Source organism: Triplophysa dalaica, chromosome 18 (genome assembly GCF_015846415.1).
Source record: "Triplophysa dalaica isolate WHDGS20190420 chromosome 18, ASM1584641v1, whole genome shotgun sequence".
NCBI classification, from domain to species: Eukaryota; Metazoa; Chordata; class Actinopteri; order Cypriniformes; family Nemacheilidae; genus Triplophysa; species Triplophysa dalaica.
In genome coordinates, this window is record NC_079559.1 from 16,625,169 (window position 1) to 16,634,692 (window position 9,524).

At 38.6% G+C, this 9,524-nt stretch overlaps 1 long non-coding RNA gene across 1 annotated transcript; it reads left to right on the plus strand.

Annotated features, from left to right (window-relative positions):
• Positions 1-557: 557 nt before the first annotated feature.
• LOC130407006 (uncharacterized) lies at positions 558-2,018 on the plus strand. The gene is made up of 2 exons (XR_008904551.1): positions 558-1,582; positions 1,657-2,018. It is a non-coding gene; the product is annotated as an uncharacterized LOC130407006 (long non-coding RNA).
• Positions 2,019-9,524: the final 7,506 nt, after the last annotated feature.

The following is a 9,524-nucleotide window of genomic DNA, read 5'->3' on the forward strand; positions in this document are numbered from 1 at the left end:
CACATCACACTAACACCAAATGGGAATTTTCTTGTCTCAAATTTCCCTACACACCTTTATTAATACCAGTAATGTATTATTATATTATGAATGTCTATCTTTGACATCTTTTTGTCTATGCCCGGACAGGACAGGAAAGGACTTAAGTGAGAATCAATTCCCTGCATGCTGTATGGAATCGTTTCTTGCTTTACAACTGCTTAGTAATGTGTCATGGTTCCACTACCATGTCATGTTCTTTATTCCTATCTCGAGTGGAGCCATGGCATAGCCTGATGGTTTTATGTGGGAAAAGACATAGTTCTTTCTCGTGTCTCGTCTTTGGCCCCGCCCCTCTCTCTCCTCGTCAGCTTTCCCCGAGTGCTTAATCCCCAGCACCTGTTTCTTGTGATTATCATTTGTCTTTTTCCCCTATATATACCTCTTTTGTTTCATTGTCTTGTGCTGATTCGTTGTATGTACTTGTGTACCTGTTCCTGTTTGGTCTGTGTATGCTGGTATCTCTTGTTGGTCTCTTACCTGGGGCCCGTTCTTCGTACGTCGCTAACTCGGTTAGCTGGATTTGATTGTTGACGATTTGGCATGATCTTGGATTGTTTGGTTCTTCGAAGCTCATCCTGGACTTGCTGTCATAGCAACAGGTCCGTAAGCTTGAACCTGCTCGGGAGCAGGCTTACTTCATGTAAACAGGATTAGATCACGGCTTTATAAGCGTAGGTGATATGGGAAGTCTTTCGCAGCCATGTCTTGTCCGTTTTTACGTCAGGAATGCGTTGCTGAAGGTACCAGAATAATTCGAAGAGCTTTTCGAATTAATCGCTTTTTGCGAGATCGACAGGATCCTTTAGCGCAGCGCGATAATCTACTGATTGAGAGATATTGTTTTTCTCTGGAGGGTGTAATATACATTATCAACTTGTTGGAGCCACACGTTAAATGTTCGACTCGTCGCAGTCGGGGTTTAACAACTGCACAGTTTGAATAGCTTTGCGATTCTTTGCGAGTGGCACTTTCCTTTACACTATTGGAGATGCAGAATACCTGGGTAAAAATGCTGTATGTCGTGCCACTCGCAAAGTTTATCTGTCACTCAAACAGTTTTTAGGGGGCTTTGTGGTATTTCCATGCCACTTAAGACCACAGGCTGTGAAGCAGATTTTTTTTTGCCATTGCAGGTACATTATAATTGTTAATGAAGATCATGGAATCATGATCATGCCAAAAAGTAGCCTAGGACTTACAGTATTTGTTCCTCAGGCTTCCCTAATGTTATTTGTGCCATAGACTGCACACAGGTCCCCATCAAGGCCCCACCTGGCCCAAATGAAGGGGATTTTTTGAACAGAAAGGGATTTCACAGTGTAAATGTGCAAGTAAATTACTATAACAATTATTCATATTCCAGATAAGCAATAAATAAATAAAAGTAACGTAATCAAAAAGTATGCAGACTGATTTCAAATATTTTAGATGGTGTGCGACTCCATGTTCCACATCACAAATGTGGAAGCCACATGGCCTGGTTCTGTGGGTGACTCCAGGATTTTCAGAGAGTCACATTTATGCACATTATTTGAACGTGGTAAGGAAAAATTATTTAAAACTCACTGTATTACATAATTTTATTCTGAGCCTATCAAAACTGCATTTTTCCAGGTGCTGACGATGGGATCCTGTTCGGCGACAGGGGCTATGCCTTCAGGCAGGCAGTACTTCATGACGGCATTCCCCAACCCAAACCCTGGACCACAAACCCGTTACAATGCAGCTCTAGCCAGGACAAGGCCACGCATTGAAATGACCTTTGGCCAACTAAAGGAAGATTTCAGTGTCTTAAGGGTCTGAGGGTTGCACCTGGAGAGGACCCCTGTGGTGGAGGTGCAGCCTGATGATGACCTCCAGCCAGTGCACTTGGACCAATAGTGGCAGAGCTGCACAGGACAGTATTGTGGAACACGATTTTATGAATTCTTTTTTTTACACATAAACTTTCATTAAATGAATAATAGAAGACAACATGCTTAGTTCATGGAGTTTTATTTCAATGATTGTTTCTCAAGAAAAGCCAGTGATGGTCATCTTTTGCCTGCAATAAGATATATAGTTATCCAAGGGCAGCAAACTATCCAAAGTTTCTTTTGAAGCAACTCAATCTCTAGTGCCAGTTTTTTCTTCTTTAAGGTGTCAAGTTCAATTTCTCCCCTTAATTTTTGTTTTTTTAAGAGCAAAATACTCAATTTTATGTTGAAGATTCTGTTTATATAGGGTACGGATATCCCCCTGTGCCATTAAAAAAAAAAAAAAAAACTCAACAAGCCTCATGCAACAGAAAAAGGAAAAGTAGACTGCCGACCTCTGTATATTTTTGTGCTGTAGGCCTGTCTGTAGGCGTTTCCTCCTCCTATATTGCAGTCAGAAATAATGTGTCCACACCTATAAATTAAATAAAGTTATTTGTGCACTTACAAGTAATTCCTCCAAAGGACAGTCATCTGAGAGGGTTTCTTCACTGTCCTCTGCAAAAGAAAAATGGGTTTTACAAAGTGTTGCACTTTCTTTCCTTTTGATGTAAAGTTATAAATGTCCACTTACTGCACATATTTCAGCCACCACTTTCTTGGGAACAGATAAAAGTGTTGGTTTATTATGTAAAACTACACAAAAGAGGAGAACTCAATGGCATTACAATACACAAGGAGAAAATATGATCAATATCAAATTGCAAAAAAAATTACATTAGTTATACAGCTTTCACCTTCACAAGTCAAAGAAATTGACTCAATATTTATTTGTCGAAATGACTGTACAAGCAATTTGGATTATAGACATAATTTAACGCAGCAACAAATTATTTACGAAAATTGAAATATATATGAAATTATTAAAATAAGACTATATACTGTAATTGTAAGTGATATAACCATAACATGGAACACTTACGCATTTAATTTGTCTGCTACTTTTTGCCAGCCCTCTCCACTGGCGTTTTAATTATTTTTTCAAATTATTACTGTAAGCAAACCCTTCCAGTAATAATTCTTGCTCTGTTGCGTTGAAAAACTGAGCGCGCTCTTTTGCCATGTGAGCAGCCAATAGCATCGTTGCTGATCATTGTTTCTACTATCGATACATATCCCCTTTTAAACAAGCGCATGAACGCGCAATTATCTCAGATAACTCAATCCAGCGATACTAATCATAAACAGCAGGTGTTTTCGAAGAACCCAATTAGCCGGATCATGATTAGCACGATGTTATGATCTTGGATGTGTCATTTGATCTCGGATGTAATAAGCGACGTACGAAGAACGGGCCCCTGTTCTCCAAAGTTCCTGTTTTCCATGCTGTGTTAGTAAGTCTATATTAGTTAGTGTGTTTGTTTTTGTAGTTATAGTCAGTCAGTGTTCTTGTATTTGTTAATTTACCCTGTCCTGTTTTCCCCATCGTGGGTTTTTGTTTTGCCTGTTTTGTAGAGTGTTTAATAAATCTGTTAACCCCTTAATTCCCCGCCTCTGCCTGCAATTGGGTTCTACCTCCTCATATCCCTGACAGTAATGGGTAATTACACAGTTTGGGGACTGAAGGGTTTTATATATTTTATCTGGGTTCTATATGTTTTATCTAAGGGTTTATATCAATTACATTTTCTGAGTGTGTTTTTATATGATTATTACTTATTACTGCTTACCTTATATAACATTGCATTATTTTACTATGTTGAGTAGGGTCTCAAAATATTAGTGCAAAATGGTATTTTCAACAGGATGTGGGGGTTGTGTGTGTGTGTGCAGCATTCCAGGCAGGAAAGGAGGAAAGGAGGACAGGAGAGTATGCTACACATCAACGCACATACCCATATAGCGTGGGGTCTAAGCAACAAAGTTTATGTGGAAACTGGGTGGGGGAAGTGTGTTATCTTGCAGATAGTAAAAGAAGAAGGACGTAGTCTACGAAAATATGAGATGAAGCATCACTCCATTGGACACAAAGAAAGTAGCAGAGGTCAAGGCGCTCAGGGGTTGGCCACTGTCCGAAGCAAGCTTGAAGACACACCCACACATACACATATAAAAATGTTGTACACTGTTTGAGCGGGGCTGATTCTCTCTGTGAAGACTTTTTTTGTCTGAGATAAGCCCAGCGCTGAGATTCAACTTAATAAACTTCAACTTTTGTTCATCCGAAGTCCATAAAGCCAATTTTTGAACGCGCAGGACAGCAGATGTCCATCAGATGGTGACCCCGACGTGATTGGCTAAAAAGGGACATTTCGGACAATCCTTAAAGAGTACGGAGAGACGAAACGGAGAGAGGGAAAATCTTGGATTCAACACAACAGCCGGCTGAATAAAAAAATAAGGTTAGCAGAGACCTGTTTTATCGAACATCTGCTAATTGACTACTCTAAATTGTTTGTGTTGAATTGCAAATATTCCTGATCATTATTCAAACCAAATTTAAAAACGGTTGAAGTTTGTTAATTTGAATTATTACACGGGTGGTTGGTCCCCCGAATTTAGAAGACGTGAGGTGAAAGTCCGCACGCATTTATTACACGGGAGGTTGGTCCCCCGAATTTAGAAGACGTGAGGTGAAAGTCCGCACGCATTTATTACATGGGAGGTTGGTCCCCCGAATTTAGAAGACGTGAGGTGAAAGTCCGCACGCATTTATTACACGGGAGGTTGGTCCCCCGAATTTAGAAGACGTGAGGTGAAAGTCCGCACGCATTTATTACACGGGTGGTTGGTCCCCCAAATTTAGAAAGACTGTGGATGAAAGGCCCACAGCTGACCGTAGGTTATAGTCTTACGGCACATTAAATTTAGAAAGACTGTGGATGAAAGGCCCACAGCTGACCGTAGGTTATAGTCTTACGGCACATTAAATTTAGAAAGACTGTGGATGAAAGGCCCACAGCTGACCGTAGGTTATAGTCTTACGGCACATTAAATTTAGAAAGACTGTGGATGAAAGGCCCGCAGCTGACCGTAGGTTATAGTCTTACGGCACATTAAATAAATCAGTGGGTTAGAGTCCTACTTTAAAGCGTGGGGTTAGAGTCCCTACGCACATTTGAAATTTATGTGTAATTAATGTGTTGGAAATTGCGGAAAATTAAGGAAAAATATATTGTGTTTGGAATAATTAATAAAAATAGATAATAATAAAATAATTGAATTAAGAGAATTGAATAACTTAAAAAATGGAGGGAGAATTTGATAGAGAATGTGATGAATATGGGTGTTTGCTAGTGGAAAGCCAATGGGGACATGCGGTAAATATGGTGTTAGACCAGACCGTGGTTAAAAATCAGAAAAAGGAAAGGAAAATTTGGGAAGGGAAATGGAGTCAGATGTGTATTGAAAACGGATGGGATAACCCACCACGTGTGTCTTTGGCACCTAAAATAAGAGAAATGGAGAAAAAAGCTCACATGTGCGTTAAAGCACATGATGGGAAAAAGGATAAAGTCAGGTTTTTGAAGAAAAAATATATATAAAATGGTTAGAAAAGAATAAACATAAAAATAAAGAAGTTAAAATGAAGGAAGAATTAAAATATGGATATGCATTGCGCTTAAGGCCACTGCTCTGAGTCCGGTTAAAAGAGAGGGGGGAGAAAATGTGCAGACAAAAAAGTCAGGAAGTCAGGGAGACATCTCTGAACAAACAGCATATTCCCCAAACCTAAAACTATATCAAGACTTGCAACTATTGACAAAACCACCACCATATGAAAAAAAATAGTAACAAGTTGTGTTAACTGTTAACCAAAGGACATCTAGATGTCGAATTGCCAGACACAACGTTTGATATAAATGAAATAAGACAACAATTACACCAACTTACAAGATTAGTCACTGAAACTCCACAGCAGTCATCCCCCCACAGAGAAGAAAAGAAAAAAACACATTCCACAAGAGGAGGGGGAAGGGGCGTGTGGAGAGATAAAACATCACCCTACACCCTCTGTTTCATTGCATAGCCGACAGAGTTTAGATAGTGCATCACAATTGGCACATGCAGCTCATTTGAATTGTGCTAACTACTATCTAAGTTTCTTCCTAGATGTGTCTGAAACAGGAAGCAGTGCACATGGGCACTTCACAAACATCCCACTGTGTCCACCTCCAAGGAAAAGGCGACACGTGGTACCATTTGTCCTCTTGTGTTGCTTTTTAGTACCCAAACAGGTCTTTGGAACAGACGGCTGTGGACCTGAGATCACAGGTCCAAGAGAGGGAGGGTGTTGAAGGTAAAGCAAAAGGGAGCGCAGAGGAACATTACAGATCATATAAAGGAAAGGTGACATTTGAATCTTTAGCGCACTGTGTAAGTGAAGATTGTGCATATGGGGCAGGCATTGCAGTAATATTTAAGAATAAATATGGTGAAAAGTGAAGCATCACATGCATTTCTAACTTTTATGGGTCAAACCCATTTAAAGACTCATAGAATTATTCTAGTTTTATTTATAATTTTTCATTAACACTATAGATACCATGGCACAAGTGATAGTGAACCATCTGTTAAATATCACACAGAAATTACTTAGTCCTTACAGGCCTCAAAGATCTCAAATGGACAGGTGTGGGTAGTGCCATGAAAAATGAATAGCTAAACAGACAGCACCACAACATACGGACTGATATTTAACCCACAGATTTGACTGAATTGAGAGAAAAAATGTATCTCTGTCTGTTATCCTAAAGTCTTTCTTTTCAGATTGATCACTATGACTCCTTATAGAGTCCAGATACCAGAGAGGTGTCTTAGAACCTGAAATGGAGGAGATGGGTGAGATTATACTTCAAGGGGTCATTCACACTTCACAGTTACATCACAGAAGTAGTTACACGGCCTCCCGGTGTAGTACCGGATCCAAATTGTGCAACACAGATTGTTGTAGATACCCATCTCCCAGACATGAACATATAGCATTGTGGACACACTTTCGCCACTACAACCTCATAAAATGATTATCTGGCATAATCTTAAAAGTTATCCAGACTCAAAACACTACACATCGCCTAGGATGATTAGTCTAGATTTCAAATATGATACAAAAGAAGGATCTATAGCCTGTCATGCATACACACAACTGTATAGCATCTCACACATAGGACAAACTCATGATGCTAATTTAATTATAAGATAAAACCTGTTGTTACAATTCTGTTGATTTATGTGAAACCTTGCAATGTAAATAGTAAATCTGCATGTTTATAGTTTTATGTATGGTAAATGGTTTGATTTCTGATGAAGAGAGGTGAAATTGAAAATTTGTGCAATTTTCAATTGAAATCATTGGCATTGTTCCAAACCAGATAGCACACTGGTTTTTAACATATGTCTAATGATATGTTTAAAGAGTGGTTAGATCTGAAGTGCTGGCGCTTCTGCAATCAGCCTCGCAATTCTCAATCAGATTTTGACCATTGAACATGAAATGGCGTACTGTACACATCAACATTCACAGAATTTTTTGACAACAGCTATATTAGAGGTTCAGAATATGTCCTATTACTTCTTTGTAATGATAGATCTGCAGGGTTAACTCGTATTTGAGTATTCTGAATTACTGTTATGGTTATTAAAATAAGTTATATAACTTTACCATATTATGCATAACGTTGTATCTGGATTTTATAAATGCATGAAAATACATTTATATGCATACTGTAGACTTGTATTTTGGTTGCAATATATTTAAAAGATATAATTATAAACTATTATTTTATGATGTATACCACTGGAGAATATGCCAGTTAAATTGACTTTTGCCACTCTTCCTATAAAATACTCAGAGTATCTAAATTCCACTATAGTAGTGAAGAATCAGGTAATCAAATGGGATCACTTTATGTGGCTTTGGATGAAATTGAGACCTTATTCACCACTCGCACCAGGTACCATGAAATATATATATATATATTTTTTTTTTTGTTCTAACCCTTTATAATCTTCTCCCAATGTTATTAAAATCATCAGTGTTCAGTTGTTGTATGCTTATGCAGATGCCGTTCAGGTGTCTCATACACAATGATGTGTTATTAGTGAGATGAATTCCTTAACGTATGGAGCTGCGCTGCAAACCATACCTTCTACTTAGATGTTCCTAAGGATAAAAGGGTCAGATAAATATCATGGGGAGGATACTACTACACACAGATGTTTCTCTTCGGTGGGAAGACACCTTATACGAACAGAGCACATGGGCTCTGACTGAATGGACTTGGTACAACAAATTATATTGCAGACTATCTGACTTAGGTGGAAACCAACCTGGGCAAAAGAACAGCAGAGGTCCACCTGTTCTGCACAGTACCAGCTCTACAGAGACTTCTGAGGTAATAATTGATACACAAAGACCAAAAAATGCCTAACTGTGTCCCCCTTGGGACTGCTCTGAGATTGCCCCAAGGGGTCAGGGGAGGAACTGTAAGGCAGCTGGAAAAGTGCAAAGAATTAAGGTTGTTTGTAAAGCTGGGACTAAACAATCAAACACCATTTTGTTGCTAGATTCTGAGGAATGATATCCTGCCCTCCCCTCAGGTTTTGTTGATTCCCAAGAATTGAACCCCATCTTCTTATCACACCTCTCCCCTTCATCTCTTCAGGCCCTGATCAATAGGAAAATGCTTACCCTTTATTCTGTGTATATCATTTATTGTCATAGTATGAAGTTTGATGATTCATGTTTGGTATTGTTTTAAAGGTCATGGTGCGATGGGTGAAGGGGTCTAGTTCTTTCAAATCTAACATGGAGTATATTAAAACTGTTTAAACTTTAATCCATAACCTGCACTCCTCTAAAGAGGATTGGCTTTATCGGGGAATCCTGTTCACAGATAAATTGGCATCCAATTTGATGATCTCGTCAGCCACGAGTTAAACTAAATTTCACAGTGACCATTGTATTCACAATGAACATTGAGTACAGTACATCATTCTTGGGTATAAAAGGTGCATTGGCAAAAGACTCAGGGAAGCTTCTGTAACCAGAACTTCCCACACTGCAACTGTGAGTCTTGATTTTACCAGGTATGATAAACTTTGAATTATTTTTTCATTTTAACCATATAATTGTGTCTATGGCTGTGTTTGTGGGAATTTTGGTCACCTGCGGATGTTGCTGTTGTGTGCCGTGTATTAGATCATTATGTAACCGCATAATTGTTACTGCAATTGAAAAACGAGAGCCCCCACCATATGTCATGCCATTGTTGACCACAGACCACTTCTATGATGACAGTGAGGAGGAGGACAAAGACAATGTATGAGGAAATGTTTTGTATCAATTACAATTATATATCAATTACAATTTAATATGTCATTTACATGTTAAGTATAATTTGTCTGTTTCTTACCATTTAAGGGTGATGACAATAATGTGTGTGTGACCTCTTTCAGAGGTCAAGAGAGGGATTGAAGGGTTTTATATATTTTATCTGGGTTCTATATGTTTTATCTAAGGGTTTATATCAATTACATTTTCTGAGTGTGTTTTTATATGATTAT